The 17,509-nt window shown below is 54.5% G+C and overlaps 31 non-coding genes across 31 annotated transcripts; 20 read left to right on the top strand and 11 right to left on the bottom strand.

The window, feature by feature from the left end:
- Positions 1-993: 993 nt before the first annotated feature.
- trnae-cuc (transfer RNA glutamic acid (anticodon CUC)) lies at positions 994-1,065 on the top strand. Its single transcript has one exon. It is a non-coding gene; the product is annotated as a tRNA-Glu (tRNA).
- Positions 1,066-1,146: 81 nt separating this feature from the next.
- On the bottom strand, positions 1,147-1,218 carry trnaq-cug (transfer RNA glutamine (anticodon CUG)). Its single transcript has one exon. It is a non-coding gene; the product is annotated as a tRNA-Gln (tRNA).
- Positions 1,219-1,420: 202 nt separating this feature from the next.
- trnat-ugu (transfer RNA threonine (anticodon UGU)) lies at positions 1,421-1,493 on the top strand. Its single transcript has one exon. It is a non-coding gene; the product is annotated as a tRNA-Thr (tRNA).
- A 1,055-nt stretch (positions 1,494-2,548) lies between these two features.
- trnae-cuc (transfer RNA glutamic acid (anticodon CUC)) lies at positions 2,549-2,620 on the top strand. Its single transcript has one exon. It is a non-coding gene; the product is annotated as a tRNA-Glu (tRNA).
- An 81-nt stretch (positions 2,621-2,701) lies between these two features.
- Positions 2,702-2,773, bottom strand: trnaq-cug (transfer RNA glutamine (anticodon CUG)). The gene has a single exon. It is a non-coding gene; the product is annotated as a tRNA-Gln (tRNA).
- A 202-nt stretch (positions 2,774-2,975) lies between these two features.
- On the top strand, positions 2,976-3,048 carry trnat-ugu (transfer RNA threonine (anticodon UGU)). The gene has a single exon. It is a non-coding gene; the product is annotated as a tRNA-Thr (tRNA).
- Positions 3,049-4,102: 1,054 nt separating this feature from the next.
- trnae-cuc (transfer RNA glutamic acid (anticodon CUC)) lies at positions 4,103-4,174 on the top strand. Its single transcript has one exon. It is a non-coding gene; the product is annotated as a tRNA-Glu (tRNA).
- Positions 4,175-4,255: 81 nt separating this feature from the next.
- Positions 4,256-4,327, bottom strand: trnaq-cug (transfer RNA glutamine (anticodon CUG)). The gene has a single exon. It is a non-coding gene; the product is annotated as a tRNA-Gln (tRNA).
- Positions 4,328-4,527: 200 nt separating this feature from the next.
- Positions 4,528-4,600, top strand: trnat-ugu (transfer RNA threonine (anticodon UGU)). Its single transcript has one exon. It is a non-coding gene; the product is annotated as a tRNA-Thr (tRNA).
- A 1,198-nt stretch (positions 4,601-5,798) lies between these two features.
- trnaq-cug (transfer RNA glutamine (anticodon CUG)) lies at positions 5,799-5,870 on the bottom strand. The gene has a single exon. It is a non-coding gene; the product is annotated as a tRNA-Gln (tRNA).
- Positions 5,871-6,072: 202 nt separating this feature from the next.
- Positions 6,073-6,145, top strand: trnat-ugu (transfer RNA threonine (anticodon UGU)). The gene has a single exon. It is a non-coding gene; the product is annotated as a tRNA-Thr (tRNA).
- Positions 6,146-7,200: 1,055 nt separating this feature from the next.
- trnae-cuc (transfer RNA glutamic acid (anticodon CUC)) lies at positions 7,201-7,272 on the top strand. Its single transcript has one exon. It is a non-coding gene; the product is annotated as a tRNA-Glu (tRNA).
- Positions 7,273-7,353: 81 nt separating this feature from the next.
- trnaq-cug (transfer RNA glutamine (anticodon CUG)) lies at positions 7,354-7,425 on the bottom strand. The gene has a single exon. It is a non-coding gene; the product is annotated as a tRNA-Gln (tRNA).
- A 202-nt stretch (positions 7,426-7,627) lies between these two features.
- trnat-ugu (transfer RNA threonine (anticodon UGU)) lies at positions 7,628-7,700 on the top strand. The gene has a single exon. It is a non-coding gene; the product is annotated as a tRNA-Thr (tRNA).
- Positions 7,701-8,755: 1,055 nt separating this feature from the next.
- Positions 8,756-8,827, top strand: trnae-cuc (transfer RNA glutamic acid (anticodon CUC)). The gene has a single exon. It is a non-coding gene; the product is annotated as a tRNA-Glu (tRNA).
- An 81-nt stretch (positions 8,828-8,908) lies between these two features.
- trnaq-cug (transfer RNA glutamine (anticodon CUG)) lies at positions 8,909-8,980 on the bottom strand. The gene has a single exon. It is a non-coding gene; the product is annotated as a tRNA-Gln (tRNA).
- A 202-nt stretch (positions 8,981-9,182) lies between these two features.
- trnat-ugu (transfer RNA threonine (anticodon UGU)) lies at positions 9,183-9,255 on the top strand. Its single transcript has one exon. It is a non-coding gene; the product is annotated as a tRNA-Thr (tRNA).
- A 1,199-nt stretch (positions 9,256-10,454) lies between these two features.
- trnaq-cug (transfer RNA glutamine (anticodon CUG)) lies at positions 10,455-10,526 on the bottom strand. The gene has a single exon. It is a non-coding gene; the product is annotated as a tRNA-Gln (tRNA).
- A 202-nt stretch (positions 10,527-10,728) lies between these two features.
- trnat-ugu (transfer RNA threonine (anticodon UGU)) lies at positions 10,729-10,801 on the top strand. Its single transcript has one exon. It is a non-coding gene; the product is annotated as a tRNA-Thr (tRNA).
- A 1,055-nt stretch (positions 10,802-11,856) lies between these two features.
- On the top strand, positions 11,857-11,928 carry trnae-cuc (transfer RNA glutamic acid (anticodon CUC)). Its single transcript has one exon. It is a non-coding gene; the product is annotated as a tRNA-Glu (tRNA).
- Positions 11,929-12,009: 81 nt separating this feature from the next.
- On the bottom strand, positions 12,010-12,081 carry trnaq-cug (transfer RNA glutamine (anticodon CUG)). The gene has a single exon. It is a non-coding gene; the product is annotated as a tRNA-Gln (tRNA).
- A 202-nt stretch (positions 12,082-12,283) lies between these two features.
- Positions 12,284-12,356, top strand: trnat-ugu (transfer RNA threonine (anticodon UGU)). The gene has a single exon. It is a non-coding gene; the product is annotated as a tRNA-Thr (tRNA).
- Positions 12,357-13,411: 1,055 nt separating this feature from the next.
- trnae-cuc (transfer RNA glutamic acid (anticodon CUC)) lies at positions 13,412-13,483 on the top strand. The gene has a single exon. It is a non-coding gene; the product is annotated as a tRNA-Glu (tRNA).
- Positions 13,484-13,564: 81 nt separating this feature from the next.
- trnaq-cug (transfer RNA glutamine (anticodon CUG)) lies at positions 13,565-13,636 on the bottom strand. The gene has a single exon. It is a non-coding gene; the product is annotated as a tRNA-Gln (tRNA).
- A 202-nt stretch (positions 13,637-13,838) lies between these two features.
- trnat-ugu (transfer RNA threonine (anticodon UGU)) lies at positions 13,839-13,911 on the top strand. The gene has a single exon. It is a non-coding gene; the product is annotated as a tRNA-Thr (tRNA).
- A 1,054-nt stretch (positions 13,912-14,965) lies between these two features.
- On the top strand, positions 14,966-15,037 carry trnae-cuc (transfer RNA glutamic acid (anticodon CUC)). Its single transcript has one exon. It is a non-coding gene; the product is annotated as a tRNA-Glu (tRNA).
- Positions 15,038-15,118: 81 nt separating this feature from the next.
- On the bottom strand, positions 15,119-15,190 carry trnaq-cug (transfer RNA glutamine (anticodon CUG)). Its single transcript has one exon. It is a non-coding gene; the product is annotated as a tRNA-Gln (tRNA).
- Positions 15,191-15,392: 202 nt separating this feature from the next.
- Positions 15,393-15,465, top strand: trnat-ugu (transfer RNA threonine (anticodon UGU)). The gene has a single exon. It is a non-coding gene; the product is annotated as a tRNA-Thr (tRNA).
- Positions 15,466-16,520: 1,055 nt separating this feature from the next.
- On the top strand, positions 16,521-16,592 carry trnae-cuc (transfer RNA glutamic acid (anticodon CUC)). The gene has a single exon. It is a non-coding gene; the product is annotated as a tRNA-Glu (tRNA).
- An 81-nt stretch (positions 16,593-16,673) lies between these two features.
- Positions 16,674-16,745, bottom strand: trnaq-cug (transfer RNA glutamine (anticodon CUG)). The gene has a single exon. It is a non-coding gene; the product is annotated as a tRNA-Gln (tRNA).
- Positions 16,746-16,947: 202 nt separating this feature from the next.
- On the top strand, positions 16,948-17,020 carry trnat-ugu (transfer RNA threonine (anticodon UGU)). The gene has a single exon. It is a non-coding gene; the product is annotated as a tRNA-Thr (tRNA).
- The last annotated feature ends 489 nt before the right edge of the window (positions 17,021-17,509 follow it).

Below are 17,509 nucleotides of genomic sequence, written 5' to 3'. Positions count from 1 at the left end.
GTTTTTTCCCGGCCATGTCCTCTATTTTGATCCTTATATCTCCGTCCATGGGGAATTTTCAAATATCCAAAAATATCTGGGAATATCGGCCCCATTATTTTCACCGTGAAGAATAATTAACAAAAGTTATAAAGATAGTTAGAAAGAGAGAACGTTGTCATTCAGTTCTCGTCCTGTACTGTACATGTATGATTGTCATGAGAGAGCGAAATCGGGCAGTCAATATCAGTGTCTTTACTCAGTTGTGCAGTGCAGAAGCATTCCCTCGAAAGGCTCCCTATTTTGTTTCTCGTTTCCCTACCCTCAAACACAATGCCAAAGCGAAAGTGTAAATTCAGAGCTAAAAAATCTCTGTGTTTTCCAAGTGGCAGAGAAGACTGGAAAGCTGAATGATTGGTGTGTAAGCCTGGTACTTTTGTCTCCGTGGCAAATAAAGATGTACTTGACTTGCAAGCTCACGTTGACTCAGACAAACACAAAAAAGCAATTCGAAGAGAGAGTTCGTCAACCAAATTAATAGATTATTTTGTAAAATCTGTCAGCAAAACAGAGGATACTGGTATTGCAGCAGAGGGGACTTTCACACAGATAAACATCATCAAAGTTACTTTGCCAAAGAACATAAAACGTGGGATATTTTGAAAATGCTCTGCATCCCGACCCCCTTCCCAGATAAGGATAATAGGAAAGTTTCTCAGGGTGTACTCTTTTTGTGATGTTCAAAATGATTTCAAAATTTGATGTATAACCCTCCTCATTCTTAACAGGAGTGCATGATCTATCGGAGCTGTTGTAGCATTGATTCTTTTGCGGGTTAGATCTAAGTGACGACGGCAGGCGGGGTCGTGTCTTCAACGGGTTACTGCAGTTTTAAGAATCGCTGGTGGACGAGTCTCTGTCTCAATTCAAGATTGCCGAGCTTGGCCCCGCTTTCAGAGCCGACGTCGGTCGCGCTGCGGGCACGCCACAGACGGGAGAGGGCTTTCCTCTGTGTCCCCGGTGGTCTAGTGGTTAGGATTCGGCGCTCTCACTGCCGCGGCCTGGGTTCGATTCCCGGTCAGGGAAGCGTGGCCTTTTTTTTCCCCACCCCGTTTGTTTCAGCGGTAATTCCCGTTTGGCATTCCAGACACCAATTCCACCCACAAAAGGTTCCACCGAGATTTGAACTCGGATCGCTGGATTCAGAGTCCAGAGTGCTAACCATTACACCATGGAACCACACAAGAGCCAGGCCGACTGTCGATTCCCTCGGTGATCTTCGGTGTCTTCCATGGGCCTGTGCAAGACTTCAGCTTCGCCGTGGCGTCCTTTCTCTGCTCTCTCCGCTGTGTAGCTGAGCCGGGCACCGTGTCTCCCTCATGTTGCCAGCTGCTTGACTCGGTACGTTTGTCTGCGCGTGAGTCAGGACCTGGAGCCTTGTGGCTCCATAGCTCAGGGGTTAGAGCACTGGTCTTGTAAACCAGGGGTCGCGAGTTCAAATCTCGCTGGGGCCTTTTGCACTCGGGCTGGACTCGGAGCAGGGTCTCCCACTTGTAAAGGGGTATCAGCTGAGGGCCATAGTTGTGTGATTACTGGCAAGCAACAGGGTGTGGTGGCTCTTGACTTCCTCTGTCTCTTGCTTGCTTCCTGTCCCTCACTCACACCCCACGCCCCGGGGACGTCACACCCTGCTGTGATAATTGATAGGTGCCGAGGAAAACAATGCCAAGCAGGCTGTCGTTGTCCTCATCAAGTCCCGGGCTCCTCCCCGACTGTGTGGGAACTGACGAGCACTTGCGACAAATGCTGCCATTGGACTCCTTGATTAAGAAGGCGGGGGCCCCTGCGTAGATGAAGCAGCAGTTCAGCAGAAGCGCAAGAGAGATTTTCCTGGAGAGCCTTTGCAGACCAGGAAGCAGACACACGGGCTGCTTGTGTTTTCATTGCCCGCCACAGGCTGCTTTGGCATAACGGGCTCGACCTGAGCAGCGCGGGCATCCCGGAGCCATCTTATCGTGGTCTGGTTCTGGCCTTGTGTAGGGAAAGCCTGGCGTCAATATCGAAGATAGTCGTTATTCCGTTCCCCCAGCGGCAAAGTGCTCTCAACTTGGTGTAAGTCTTGTTTCCTTCTTTGTGCTGGGCGATGTGGTTTTCTTTGTGTGTGTGAGTGTTAACCCACCGATGTGTGATGGCTGTAACTCCAGTGATTGTGAAGAATCTTTAGAAATCTTGTACTGCAAGTTTTGTCTGTCAAGCGACACTAGTCTGTATGACACTGAACCTGGTGGGTTTCCCTGTTGTGTCTTTCCAGTCATTCATACCACGGTTCCTCCCCCAGGTGGCTGACCATTGTGTCGCGGAAGCCGTTGTAGCAGTGATTCTTTTGCGGGTTAGATCTAAGTGACGACGGCAGGCGGGGTCGTGTCTTCAACGTGTTACTGGAGTTTTAAGAATCGCTGGTGGACGAATCTCTGTCTCAATTCAAGATTGCCGAGCTTGGCCCCGCTTTCAGAGCCGACGTCAGTCGCGCTGCGGGCACGCCACAGACGGGAGAGGGCTTTCCTCCGAGTCCCTGGTGGTCTAGTGGTTAGGATTCGGCGCTCTCACCGCCGCGGCCCGGGTTCGATTCCCGGTCAGGGAACCGTGGCCTTTTTTTTCCCCACCCCGTTTGTTTCAGCGGTAATTCCCGTTTGGCATTCCAGACACCAATTCCACCCACAAAAGGTTCCACCGAGATTTGAATTCGGATCGCTGGATTCAGAGTCCAGAGTGCTAACCATTACACCATGGAACCACACAAGAGCCAGGACGACTGTCGATTCCCTCGGTGATCTTCGGTGTCTTCCATGGGCCTGTGCAAGACTTCAGCTTCGCCGTGGCGTCTTTTCTCTGCTTTCTCCGCTGTGTAGCTGAGCCGGGCACCGTGTCTCCCTCATGTTGCCAGCTGCTTGACTCGGTACGTTTGTCTGCGCGTGAGTCAGGACCTGGAGCCTTGTGGCTCCATAGCTCAGGGGTTAGAGCACTGGTCTTGTAAACCAGGGGTCGCGAGTTCAAATCTCGCTGGGGCCTTTTGCACTCGGGCTGGACTCGGAGCAGGGTCTCCCACTTGTAAAGGGGTATCAGCTGAGGGCCATAGTTGTGTGATTACTGGCAAGCAACAGGGTGTGGTGGCTCTTGACTTCCTCTGTCTCTTGCTTGCTTCCTGTCCCTCACTCACACCCCACGCCCCGGGGACGTCACACCCTGCTGTGTTAATTGATAGGTGCCGAGGAAAACAATGCCAAGCAGGCTGTCGTTGTCCTCATCAAGTCCCGGGCTCCTCCCCGACTGTGTGGGAACTGACGAGCACTTGCGACAAATGCTGCCATTGGACTCCTTGATTAAGAAGGCGGGGGCCCCTGCGTAGATGAAGCAGCAGTTCAGCAGAAGCGCAAGAGAGATTTTCCTGGAGAGCCTTTGCAGACCAGGAAGCAGACACACGGGCTGCTTGTGTTTTCATTGCCCGCCACAGGCTGCTTTGCATAACTTGCTCGACCTGAGCAGCGCGGGCATCCCGGAGCCATCTTATCGCGGTCTTGTTCTGGCCTTGTGTAGGGAAAGCCTGGCGTCAATATCGAAGATAGTCGTTATTCCGTTCCCCCAGCGGCAAAGTGCTCTCAACTTGGTGTAAGTCTTGTTTTCTTCTTTGTGCTGGGCGATCTGGTTTTCTTTGTGTGTGTGAGTGTTAACCCACCGATGTGTGATGGCTGTAACTCCAGTGATTGTGAAGAATCTTTAGAAATCTTGTACTGCAAGTTTTGTCTGTCAAGCGACACTAGTCTGTATGACACTGAACCTGGTGGGTTTCCCTGTTGTGTCCTTCCAGTCATTCATACCACGGTTCCTCCCCCAGGTGGCTGACCATTGTGTCGCGGAAGCCGTTGTAGCAGTGATTCTTTTGCGGGTTAGATCTAAGTGACGACGGCAGGCGGGGTCGTGTCTTCAACGGGTTACTGCAGTTTTAAGAATCGCTGGTGGACGAGTCTCTGACTCAATTCAAGATTGCCGAGCTTGGCCCCGCTTTCAGAGCCGACGTCGGTCGCGCTGCGGGCACGCCACAGACGGGAGAGGGCTTTCCTCCGTGTCCCTGGTGGTCTAGTGGTTAGGATTCGGCGCTCTCACCGCCGCGGCCCGGGTTCGATTCCCGGTCAGGGAAGCGTGGCCTTTTTTTTCCCCACCCTGTTTGTTTCAGCGGTAATTCCCGTTTGGCATTCCAGACACCAATTCCACCCACAAAAGGTTCCACCGAGATTTGAATTCGGATCGCTGGATTCAGAGTCCAGAGTGCTAACCATTACACCATGGAACCACACAAGAGCCAGGCCGACTGTTGATTCCCTCGGTGATCTTCGGTGTCTTCCATGGGCCTGTGCAAGACTTCAGCTTCGCCGTGGCGTCCTTTCTCTGCTTTCTCCGCTGTGTAGCTGAGCCGGGCACCGTCTCCCTCATGTTGCCAGCTGCTTGACTCGGTACGTTTGTCTGCGCGTGAGTCAGGACCTGGAGCCTTGTGGCTCCATAGCTCAGGGTTTAGAGCACTGGTCTTGTAAACCAGGGGTCGCGAGTTCAAATCTCGCTGGGGCCTTTTGCACTCGGGCTGGACTCGGAGCAGGGTCTCCCACTTGTAAAGGGGTATCAGCTGAGGGCCATAGTTGTGTGATTACTGGCAAGCAACAGGGTGTGGTGGCTCTTGACTTCCTCTGTCTCTTGCTTGCTTCCTGTCCCTCACTCACACCCCACGCCCCGGGGACGTCACACCCTGCTGTGTTAATTGATAGGTGCCGAGGAAAACAATGCCAAGCAGGCTGTCGTTGTCCTCATCAAGTCCCGGGCTCCTCCCCGACTGTGTGGGAACTGACGAGCACTTGCGAAAAATGCTGCCATTGGACTCCTTGATTAAGAAGGCGGGGGCCCCTGCGTAGATGAAGCAGCAGTTCAGCAGAAGCGCAAGAGAGATTTTCCTGGAGAGCCTTTGCAGACCAGGAAGCAGACACACGGGCTGCTTGTGTTTTCATTGCCCGCCACAGGCTGCTTTGCATAACTTGCTCGACCTGAGCAGCGCGGGCATCCCGGAGCCATCTTATCGCGGTCTGGTTCTGGCCTTGTGTAGGGAAAGCCTGGCGTCAATATCGAAGATAGTCGTTATTCCGTTCCCCCAGCGGCAAAGTGCTCTCAACTTGGTGTAAGTCTTGTTTTCTTCTTTGTGCTGGGCGATCTGGTTTTCTTTGTGTGTGTGAGTGTTAACCCACCGATGTGTGATGGCTGTAACTCCAGTGATTGTGAAGAATCTTTAGAAATCTTGTACTGCAAGTTTTGTCTGTCAAGCGACACTAGTCTGTATGACACTGAACCTGGTGGGTTTCCCAGTTGTGTCCTTCCAGTCATTCATACCACGGTTCCTCCCCCAGGTGGCTGACCATTGTGTCGCGGAAGCCGTTGTAGCAGTGATTCTTTTGCGGGTTAGATCTAAGTGACGACGGCAGGCGGGGTCGTGTCTTCAACGGGTTACTGGAGTTTTAAGAATCGCTGGTGGACGAGTCTCTGTCTCAATTCAAGATTGCCGAGCTTGGCCCCGCTTTCAGAGCCGACGTCGGTCGCGCTGCGGGCACGCCACAGACGGGAGAGGGCTCTCCTCCGTGGTCTAGTGGTTAGGATTCGGCGCTCTCACCGCCGCGGCCCGGGTTCGATTCCCGGTCAGGGAAGCGTGGCCTTTTTTTTCCCCACCCCGTTTGTTTCAGCGGTAATTCCCGTTTGGCATTCCAGACACCAATTCCACCCACAAAAGGTTCCACCGAGATTTGAATTCGGATCGCTGGATTCAGAGTCCAGAGTGCTAACCATTACACCATGGAACCACACAAGAGCCAGGCCGACTGTCGATTCCCTCGGTGATCTTCAGTGTCTTCCATGGGCCTGTGCAAGACTTCAGCTTCGCCGTGGCGTCCTTTCTCTGCTTTCTCTGCTGTGTAGCTGAGCCGGGCACCGTGTCTCCCTCATGTTGCCAGCTGCTTGACTCGGTACGTTTGTCTGCGCGTGAGTCAGGACCTGGAGCCTTGTGGCTCCATAGCTCAGGGGTTAGAGCACTGGTCTTGTAAACCAGGGGTCGCGAGTTCAAATCTCGCTGGGGCCTTTTGCACTCGGGCTGGACTCGGAGCAGGGTCTCCCACTTGTAAAGGGGTATCAGCTGAGGGCCATAGTTGTGTGATTACTGGCAAGCAACAGGGTGTGGTGGCTCTTGACTTCCTCTGTCTCTTGCTTGCTTCCTGTCCCTCACTCACACCCCACGCCCCGGGGACGTCACACCCTGCTGTGTTAATTGATAGGTGCCGAGGAAAACAATGCCAAGCAGGCTGTCGTTGTCCTCATCAAGTCCCGGGCTCCTCCCCGACTGTGTGGGAACTGACGAGCACTTGCGACAAATGCTGCCATTGGACTCCTTGATTAAGAAGGCGGGGGCCCCTGCGTAGATGAAGCAGCAGTTCAGCAGAAGCACAAGAGAGATTTTCCTGGAGAGCCTTTGCAGACCAGGAAGCAGACACACGGGCTGCTTGTGTTTTCATTGCCCGCCACAGGCTACTTTGGCATAACGGGCTCGACCTGAGCAGCGCGGGCATCCCGGAGCCATCTTATCGCGGTCTGGTTCTGGCCTTGTGTAGGGAAAGCCTGGCGTCAATATAGAAGATAGTCGTTATTCCGTTCCCCCAGCGGCAAAGTGCTCTCAACTTGGTGTAAGTCTTGTTTTCTTCTTTGTGCTGGGCGATCTGGTTTTCTTTGTGTGTGTGAGTGTTAACCCACCGATGTGTGATGGCTGTAACTCCAGTGATTGTGAAGAATCTTTAGAAATCTTGTACTGCAAGTTTTGTCTGTCAAGCGACACTAGTCTGTATGACACTGAACCTGGTGGGTTTCCCTGTTGTGTCCTTCCAGTCATTCATACCACGGTTCCTCCCCCAGGTGGCTGACCATTGTGTCGCGGAAGCCGTTGTAGCAGTGATTCTTTTGCGGGTTAGATCTAAGTGACGACGGCAGGCGGGGTCGTGTCTTCAACGGGTTACTGCAGTTTTAAGAATCGCTGGTGGACGAGTCTCTGTCTCAATTCAAGATTGCCGAGCTTGGCCCCGCTTTCAGAGCCGACGTCGGTCGCGCTGCGGGCACGCCACAGACGGGAGAGGGCTTTCCTTCGTGTCCCTGGTGGTCTAGTGGTTAGGATTCGGCGCTCTCACCGCCGCGGCCCGGGTTCGATTCCCGGTCAGGGAAGCGTGGCCTTTTTTTTCCCCACCCCGTTTGTTTCAGCGGTAATTCCCGTTTGGCATTCCAGACACCAATTCCACCCACAAAAGGTTCCACCGAGATTTGAACTCGGATCGCTGGATTCAGAGTCCAGAGTGCTAACCATTACACCATGGAACCACACAAGAGCCAGGCCGACTGTCGATTCCCTCGGTGATCTTCGGTGTCTTCCATGGGCCTGTGCAAGACTTCGGCTTCGCCGTGGCGTCCTTTCTCTGCTTTCTCCGCTGTGTAGCTGAGCCGGGCACCGTGTCTCCCTCATGTTGCCAGCTGCTTGACTCGGTACGTTTGTCTGCGCGTGAGTCAGGACCTGGAGCCTTGTGGCTCCATAGCTCAGGGGTTAGAGCACTGGTCTTGTAAACCAGGGGTCGCGAGTTCAAATCTCGCTGGGGCCTTTTGCACTCGGGCTGGACTCGGAGCAGGGTCTCCCACTTGTAAAGGGGTATCAGCTGAGGGCCATAGTTGTGTGATTACTGGCAAGCAACAGGGTGTGGTGGCTCTTGACTTCCTCTGTCTCTTGCTTGCTTCCTGTCCCTCACTCACACCCCACGCCCCGGGGACGTCACACCCTGCTGTGTTAATTGATAGGTGCCGAGGAAAACAATGCCAAGCAGGCTGTCGTTGTCCTCATCAAGTCCCGGGCTCCTCCCCGACTGTGTGGGAACTGACGAGCACTTGCGACAAATGCTGCCATTGGACTCCTTGATTAAGAAGGCGGGGGCCCCTGCGTAGATGAAGCAGCAGTTCAGCAGAAGCGCAAGAGAGATTTTCCTGGAGAGCCTTTGCAGACCAGGAAGCAGACACACGGGCTGCTTGTGTTTTCATTGCCCGCCACAGGCTGCTTTGCATAACTTGCTCGACCTGAGCAGCGCGGGCATCCCGGAGCCATCTTATCGCGGTCTGGTTCTGGCCTTGTGTAGGGAAAGCCTGGCGTCAATATCGAAGATAGTCGTTATTCCGTTCCCCCCAGCGGCAAAGTGCTCTCAACTTGGTGTAAGTCTTGTTTTCTTCTTTGTGCTGGGCGATCTGGTTTTCTTTGTGTGTGTGAGTGTTAACCCACCGATGTGTGATGGCTGTAACTCCAGTGATTGTGAAGAATCTTTAGAAATCTTGTACTGCAAGTTTTGTCTGTCAAGCGACACTAGTCTGTATGACACTGAACCTGGTGGGTTTCCCAGTTGTGTCCTTCCAGTCATTCATACCACGGTTCCTCCCCCAGGTGGCTGACCATTGTGTCGCGGAAGCCGTTGTAGCAGTGATTCTTTTGCGGGTTAGATCTAAGTGACGACGGCAGGCGGGGTCGTGTCTTCAACGGGTTACTGCAGTTTTAAGAATCGCTGGTGGACGAGTCTCTGTCTCAATTCAAGATTGCCGAGCTTGGCCCCGCTTTCAGAGCCGACGTCGGTCGCGCTGCGGGCACGCCACAGACGGGAGAGGGCTCTCCTCCGTGTCCCTGGTGGTCTAGTGGTTAGGATTCGGCGCTCTCACCGCCGCGGCCCGGGTTCGATTCCCGGTCAGGGAAGCGTGGCCTTTTTTTTCCCCACCCCGTTTGTTTCAGCGGTAATTCCCGTTTGGCATTCCAGACACCAATTCCACCCACAAAAGGTTCCACCGAGATTTGAACTCGGATCGCTGGATTCAGAGTCCAGAGTGCTAACCATTACACCATAGAACCACACAAGAGCCAGACCGACTGTCGATTCCCTCGGTGATCTTCGGTGTCTTCCATGGGCCTGTGCAAGACTTCAGCTTCGCCGTGGCGTCCTTTCTCTGCTCTCTCCGCTGTGTAGCTGAGCCGGGCACCGTGTCTCCCTCATGTTGCCAGCTGCTTGACTCGGTACGTTTGTCTGCGCGTGAGTCAGGACCTGGAGCCTTGTGGCTCCATAGCTCAGGGGTTAGAGCACTGGTCTTGTAAACCAGGGGTCGCGAGTTCAAATCGCGCTGGGGCCTTTTGCACTCGGGCTGGACTCGGAGCAGGGTCTCCCACTTGTAAAGGGGTATCAGCTGAGGGCCATAGTTGTGTGATTACTGGCAAGCAACAGGGTGTGGTGGCTCTTGACTTCCTCTGTCTCTTGCTTGCTTCCTGTCCCTCACTCACACCCCACGCCCCGGGGACGTCACACCCTGCTGTGTTAATTGATAGGTGCCGAGGAAAACAGTGCCAAGCAGGCTGTCGTTGTCCTCATCAAGTCCCGGGCTCCTCCCCGACTGTGTGGGAACTGACGAGCACTTGCGACAAATGCAGCCATTGGTCTCCTTGATTAAGAAGGCGGGGGCCCCTGCGTAGATGAAGCAGCAGTTCAGCAGAAACGCAAGAGAGATTTTCCTGGAGAGCCTTTGCAGACCAGGAAGCAGACACACGGGCTGCTTGTGTTTTCATTGCCCGCCACAGGCTGCTTTGGCATAACGGGCTCGACCTGAGCAGCGCGGGCATCCCGGAGCCATCTTATCGCGGTCTGGTTCTGGCCTTGTGTAGGGAAAGCCTGGCGTCAATATCGAAGATAGTCGTTATTCCGTTCCCCCAGCGGCAAAGTGCTCTCAACTTGGTGTAAGTCTTGTTTTCTTCTTTGTGCTGGGCGATCTGGTTTTCTTTGTGTGTGTGAGTGTTAACCCACCGATGTGTGATGGCTGTAACTCCAGTGATTGTGAAGAATCTTTAGAAATCTTGTACTGCAAGTTTTGTCTGTCAAGCGACACTAGTCTGTATGACACTGAACCTGGTGGGTTTCCCAGTTGTGTCCTTCCAGTCATTCATACCACGGTTCCTCCCCCAGGTGGCTGACCATTGTGTCGCGGAAGCCGTTGTAGCAGTGATTCTTTTGCGGGTTAGATCTAAGTGACGACGGCAGGCGGGGTCGTGTCTTCAACGGGTTACTGGAGTTTTAAGAATCGCTGGTGGACGAGTCTCTGTCTCAATTCAAGATTGCCGAGCTTGGCCCCGCTTTCAGAGCCGACGTCGGTCGCGCTGCGGGCACGCCACAGACGGGAGAGGGCTCTCCTCCGTGGTCTAGTGGTTAGGATTCGGCGCTCTCACCGCCGCGGCCCGGGTTCGATTCCCGGTCAGGGAAGCGTGGCCTTTTTTTTCCCCACCCCGTTTGTTTCAGCGGTAATTCCCGTTTGGCATTCCAGACACCAATTCCACCCACAAAAGGTTCCACCGAGATTTGAACTCGGATCGCTGGATTCAGAGTCCAGAGTGCTAACCATTACACCATGGAACCACACAAGAGCCAGGCCGACTGTCGATTCCCTCGGTGATCTTCGGTGTCTTCCATGGGCCTGTGCAAGACTTCGGCTTCGCCGTGGCGTCCTTTCTCTGCTTTCTCCGCTGTGTAGCTGAGCCGGGCACCGTGTCTCCCTCATGTTGCCAGCTGCTTGACTCGGTACGTTTGTCTGCGCGTGAGTCAGGACCTGGAGCCTTGTGGCTCCATAGCTCAGGGGTTAGAGCACTGGTCTTGTAAACCAGGGGTCGCGAGTTCAAATCGCGCTGGGGCCTTTTGCACTCGGGCTGGACTCGGAGCAGGGTCTCCCACTTGTAAAGGGGTATCAGCTGAGGGCCATAGTTTTGTGATTACTGGCAAGCAACAGGGTGTGGTGGCTCTTGACTTCCTCTGTCTCTTGCTTGCTTCCTGTCCCTCACTCACACCCCACGCCCCGGGGACGTCACACCCTGCTGTGTTAATTGATAGGTGCCGAGGAAAACAATGCCAAGCAGGCTGTCGTTGTCCTCATCAAGTCCCGGGCTCCTCCCCGACTGTGTGGGAACTGACGAGCACTTGCGACAAATGCTGCCATTGGACTCCTTGATTAAGAAGGCGGGGGCCCCTGCGTAGATGAAGCAGCAGTTCAGCAGAAGCGCAAGAGAGATTTTCCTGGAGAGCCTTTACAGACCAGGAAGCAGACACACGGGCTGCTTGTGTTTTCATTGCCCGCCACAGGCTGCTTTGGCATAACGGGCTCGACCTGAGCAGCGCGGGCATCCCGGAGCCATCTTATCGCGGTCTGGTTCTGGCCTTGTGTAGGGAAAGCCTGGCGTCAATATCGAAGATAGTCGTTATTCCGTTCCCCCAGCGGCAAAGTGCTCTCAACTTGGTGTAAGTCTTGTTTTCTTCTTTGTGCTGGGCGATCTGGTTTTCTTTGTGTGTGTGAGTGTTAACCCACCGATGTGTGATGGCTGTAACTCCAGTGATTGTGAAGAATCTTTAGAAATCTTGTACTGCAAGTTTTGTCTGTCAAGCGACACTAGTCTGTATGACACTGAACCTGGTGGGTTTCCCTGTTGTGTCCTTCCAGTCATTCATACCACGGTTCCTCCCCCAGGTGGCTGACCATTGTGTCGCGGAAGCCGTTGTAGCAGTGATTCTTTTGCGGGTTAGATCTAAGTGACGACGGCAGGCGGGGTCGTGTCTTCAACGGGTTACTGCAGTTTTAAGAATCGCTGGTGGACGAGTCTCTGTCTCAATTCAAGATTGCCGAGCTTGGCCCCGCTTTCAGAGCCGACGTCGGTCGCGCTGCGGGCACGCCACAGACGGGAGAGGGCTTTCCTCCGTGTCCCTGGTGGTCTAGTGGTTAGGATTCGGCGCTCTCACCGCCGCGGCCCGGGTTCGATTCCCGGTCAGGGAAGCGTGGCCTTTTTTTTCCCCACCCCGTTTGTTTCAGCGGTAATTCCCGTTTGGCATTCCAGACACCAATTCCACCCACAAAAGGTTCCACCGAGATTTGAACTCGGATCGCTGGATTCAGAGTCCAGAGTGCTAACCATTACACCATGGAACCACACAAGAGCCAGGCCGACTGTCGATTCCCTCGGTGATCTTCGGTGTCTTCCATGGGCCTGTGCAAGACTTCGGCTTCGCCGTGGCGTCCTTTCTCTGCTTTCTCCGCTGTGTAGCTGAGCCGGGCACCGTGTCTCCCTCATGTTGCCAGCTGCTTGACTCGGTACGTTTGTCTGCGCGTGAGTCAGGACCTGGAGCCTTGTGGCTCCATAGCTCAGGGGTTAGAGCACTGGTCTTGTAAACCAGGGGTCGCGAGTTCAAATCTCGCTGGGGCCTTTTGCACTCGGGCTGGACTCGGAGCAGGGTCTCCCACTTGTAAAGGGGTATCAGCTGAGGGCCATAGTTGTGTGATTACTGGCAAGCAACAGGGTGTGGTGGCTCTTGACTTCCTCTGTCTCTTGCTTGCTTCCTGTCCCTCACTCACACCCCACGCCCCGGGGACGTCACACCCTGCTGTGTTAATTGATAGGTGCCGAGGAAAACAATGCCAAGCAGGCTGTCGTTGTCCTCATCAAGTCCCGGGCTCCTCCCCGACTGTGTGGGAACTGACGGGCACTTGCGACAAATGCTGCCATTGGACTCCTTGATTAAGAAGGCGGGGGCCCCTGCGTAGATGAAGCAGCAGTTCAGCAGAAGCGCAAGAGAGATTTTCCTGGAGAGCCTTTGCAGACCAGGAAGCAGACACACGGGCTGCTTGTGTTTTCATTGCCCGCCACAGGCTGCTTTGGCATAACGGGCTCGACCTGAGCAGCGCGGGCATCCCGGAGCCATCTTATCGCGGTCTGGTTCTGGCCTTGTGTAGGGAAAGCCTGGCGTCAATATCGAAGATAGTCGTTATTCCGTTCCCCCAGCGGCAAAGTGCTCTCAACTTGGTGTAAGTCTTGTTTTCTTCTTTGTGCTGGGCGATCTGGTTTTCTTTGTGTGTGTGAGTGTTAACCCACCGATGTGTGATGGCTGTAACTCCAGTGATTGTGAAGAATCTTTAGAAATCTTGTACTGCAAGTTTTGTCTGTCAAGCGACACTAGTCTGTATGACACTGAACCTGGTGGGTTTCCCTGTTGTGTCCTTCCAGTCATTCATACCACGGTTCCTCCCCCAGGTGGCTGACCATTGTGTCGCGGAAGCCGTTGTAGCAGTGATTCTTTTGCGGGTTAGATCTAAGTGACGACGGCAGGCGGGGTCGTGTCTTCAACGGGTTACTGCAGTTTTAAGAATCGCTGGTGGACGAGTCTCTGTCTCAATTCAAGATTGCCGAGCTTGGCCCCGCTTTCAGAGCCGACTTCGGTCGCGCTGCGGGCACGCCACAGACGGGAGAGGGCTTTCCTCCGTGTCCCTGGTGGTCTAGTGGTTAGGATTCGGCGCTCTCACCGCCGCGGCCCGGGTTCGATTCCCGGTCAGGGAAGCGTGGCCTTTTTTTTCCCCACCCCGTTTGTTTCAGCGGTAATTCCCGTTTGGCATTCCAGACACCAATTCCACCCACAAAAGGTTCCACCGAGATTTGAACTCGGATCGCTGGATTCAGAGTCCAGAGTGCTAACCATTACACCATGGAACCACACAAGAGCCAGGCCGACTGTCGATTCCCTCGGTGATCTTCGGTGTCTTCCATGGGCCTGTGCAAGACTTCGGCTTCGCCGTGGCGTCCTTTCTCTGCTTTCTCCGCTGTGTAGCTGAGCCGGGCACCGTGTCTCCCTCATGTTGCCAGCTGCTTGACTCGGTACGTTTGTCTGCGCGTGAGTCAGGACCTGGAGCCTTGTGGCTCCATAGCTCAGGGGTTAGAGCACTGGTCTTGTAAACCAAGCGTCGCGAGTTCAAATCTCGCTGGGGCCTTTTGCACTCGGGCTGGACTCGGAGCAGGGTCTCCCACTTGTAAAGGGGTATCAGCTGAGGGCCATAGTTGTGTGATTACTGGCAAGCAACAGGGTGTGGTGGCTCTTGACTTCCTCTGTCTCTTGCTTGCTTCCTGTCCCTCACTCACACCCCACGCCCCGGGGACGTCACACCCTGCTGTGTTAATTGATAGGTGCCGAGGAAAACAATGCCAAGCAGGCTGTCGTTGTCCTCATCAAGTCCCGGGCTCCTCCCCGACTGTGTGGGAACTGACGAGCACTTGCGACAAATGCTGCCATTGGACTCCTTGATTAAGAAGGCGGGGGCCCCTGCGTAGATGAAGCAGCAGTTCAGCAGAAGCGCAAGAGAGATTTTCCTGGAGAGCCTTTGCAGACCAGGAAGCAGACACACGGGCTGCTTGTGTTTTCATTGCCCGCCACAGGCTGCTTTGCATAACTTGCTCGACCTGAGCAGCGCGGGCATCCCGGAGCCATCTTATCGCGGTCTGGTTCTGGCCTTGTGTAGGGAAAGCCTGGCGTCAATATCGAAGATAGTCGTTATTCCGTTCCCCCAGCGGCAAAGTGCTCTCAACTTGGTGTAAGTCTTGTTTTCTTCTTTGTGCTGGGCGATCTGGTTTTCTTTGTGTGTGTGAGTGTTAACCCACCGATGTGTGATGGCTGTAACTCCAGTGATTGTGAAGAATCTTTAGAAATCTTGTACTGCAAGTTTTGTCTGTCAAGCGACACTAGTCTGTATGACACTGAACCTGGTGGGTTTCCCTGTTGTGTCCTTCCAGTCATTCATACCACGGTTCCTCCCCCAGGTGGCTGACCATTGTGTCGCGGAAGCCGTTGTAGCAGTGATTCTTTTGCGGGTTAGATCTAAGTGACGACGGCAGGCGGGGTCGTGTCTTCAACGGGTTACTGCAGTTTTAAGAATCGCTGGTGGACGAGTCTCTGTCTCAATTCAAGATTGCCGAGCTTGGCCCCGCTTTCAGAGCCGACGTCGGTCGCGCTGCGGGCACGCCACAGACGGGAGAGGGCTTTCCTCCGTGTCCCTGGTGGTCTAGTGGTTAGGATTCGGCGCTCTCACCGCCACGGCCCGGGTTCGATTCCCGGTCAGGGAAGCGTGGCCTTTTTTTTCCCCACCCCGTTTGTTTCAGCGGTAATTCCCGTTTGGCATTCCAGACACCAATTCCACCCACAAAAGGTTCCACCGAGATTTGAACTCGGATCGCTGGATTCAGAGTCCAGAGTGCTAACCATTACACCATGGAACCACACAAGAGCCAGGCCGACTGTCGATTCCCTCGGTGATCTTCGGTGTCTTCCATGGGCCTGTGCAAGACTTCGGCTTCGCCGTGGCGTCCTTTCTCTGCTTTCTCCGCTGTGTAGCTGAGCCGGGCACCGTGTCTCCCTCATGTTGCCAGCTGCTTGACTCGGTACGTTTGTCTGCGCGTGAGTCAGGACCTGGAGCCTTGTGGCTCCATAGCTCAGGGGTTAGAGCACTGGTCTTGTAAACCAGGGGTCGCGAGTTCAAATCTCGCTGGGGCCTTTTGCACTCGGGCTGGACTCGGAGCAGGGTCTCCCACTTGTAAAGGGGTATCAGCTGAGGGCCATAGTTGTGTGATTACTGGCAAGCAACAGGGTGTGGTGGCTCTTGACTTCCTCTGTCTCTTGCTTGCTTCCTGTCCCTCACTCACACCCCACGCCCCGGGGACGTCACACCCTGCTGTGTTAATTGATAGGTGCCGAGGAAAACAATGCCAAGCAGGCTGTCGTTGTCCTCATCAAGTCCCGGGCTCCTCCCCGACTGTGTGGGAACTGACGAGCACTTGCGACAAATGCTGCCATTGGACTCCTTGATTAAGAAGGCGGGGGCCCCTGTGTAGATGAAGCAGCAGTTCAGCAGAAGCGCAAGAGAGATTTTCCATGAGAGCCTTTGCAGACCAGGAAGCAGACACACGGGCTGCTTGTGTTTTCATTGCCCGCCACAGGCTGCTTTGGCATAACGGGCTCGACCTGAGCAGCGCGGGCATCCCGGAGCCATCTTATCGCGGTCTGGTTCTGGCCTTGTGTAGGGAAAGCCTGGCGTCAATATCGAAGATAGTCGTTATTCCGTTCCCCCAGCGGCAAAGTGCTCTCAACTTGGTGTAAGTCTTGTTTTCTTCTTTGTGCTGGGCGATCTGGTTTTCTTTGTGTGTGTGAGTGTTAACCCACCGATGTGTGATGGCTGTAACTCCAGTGATTGTGAAGAATCTTTAGAAATCTTGTACTGCAAGTTTTGTCTGTCAAGCGACACTAGTCTGTATGACACTGAACCTGGTGGGTTTCCCTGTTGTGTCCTTCCAGTCATTCATACCACGGTTCCTCCCCCAGGTGGCTGACCATTGTGTCGCGGAAGCCGTTGTAGCAGTGATTCTTTTGCGGGTTAGATCTAAGTGACGACGGCAGGCGGGGTCGTGTCTTCAACGGGTTACTGCAGTTTTAAGAATCGCTGGTGGACGAGTCTCTGACTCAATTCAAGATTGCCGAGCTTGGCCCCGCTTTCAGAGCCGACGCCGGTCGCGCTGCGGGCACGCCACAGACGGGAGAGGGCTTTCCTCCGTGTCCCTGGTGGTCTAGTGGTTAGGATTCGGCGCTCTCACCGCCGCGGCCCGGGTTCGATTCCCGGTCAGGGAAGCGTGGCCTTTTTTTTCCCCACCCCGTTTGTTTCAGCGGTAATTCCCGTTTGGCATTCCAGACACCAATCCCACCCACAAAAGGTTCCACCGAGATTTGAACTCGGATCGCTGGATTCAGAGTCCAGAGTGCTAACCATTACACCATGGAACCACACAAGAGCCAGGCCGACTGTCGATTCCCTCGGTGATCTTCGGTGTCTTCCATGGGCCTGTGCAAGACTTCAGCTTCGCCGTGGCGTCCTTTCTCTGCTTTCTCCGCTGTGTAGCTGAGCCGGGCACCGTGTCTCCCTCATGTTGCCAGCTGCTTGACTCGGTACGTTTGTCTGCGCGTGAGTCAGGACCTGGAGCCTTGTGGCTCCATAGCTCAGGGGTTAGAGCACTGGTCTTGTAAACCAGGGGTCGCGAGTTCAAATCTCGCTGGGGCCTTTTGCACTCGGGCTGGACTCGGAGCAGGGTCTCCCACTTGTAAAGGGGTATCAGCTGAGGGCCATAGTTGTGTGATTACTGGCAAGCAACAGGGTGTGGTGGCTCTTGACTTCCTCTGTCTCTTGCTTGCTTCCTGTCCCTCACTCACACCCCACGCCCCGGGGACGTCACACCCTGCTGTGTTAATTGATAGGTGCAGAGGAAAACAACAGGCTGTCGTTGTCCTCATCAAGTCCCGGGCTCCTCCCCGACTGTGTGGGAACTGACGAGCACTTGCGACAAATGCTCCCATTGGACTCCTTGATTAAGAAGGCGGGGGCCCCTGCGTAGATGAAGCAGCAGTTCAGCAGAAGCGCAAGAGAGATTTTCCTGGAGAGCCTTTGCAGACCAGGAAGCAGATACACGGGCTGCTTGTGTTTTCATTGCCCGCCACAGGCTGCTTTGGCATAATGGGCTCGACCTGAGCAGCGCGGGCATCCCGGAGCCATC

This window comes from Lepisosteus oculatus, chromosome 6, assembly GCF_040954835.1.
Source record: "Lepisosteus oculatus isolate fLepOcu1 chromosome 6, fLepOcu1.hap2, whole genome shotgun sequence".
NCBI lineage: Eukaryota > Metazoa > Chordata > Actinopteri > Semionotiformes > Lepisosteidae > Lepisosteus > Lepisosteus oculatus.
Note: the sequence above shows the minus strand (reverse complement) of the source record. Positions and strands in the feature narration are given on the sequence as shown.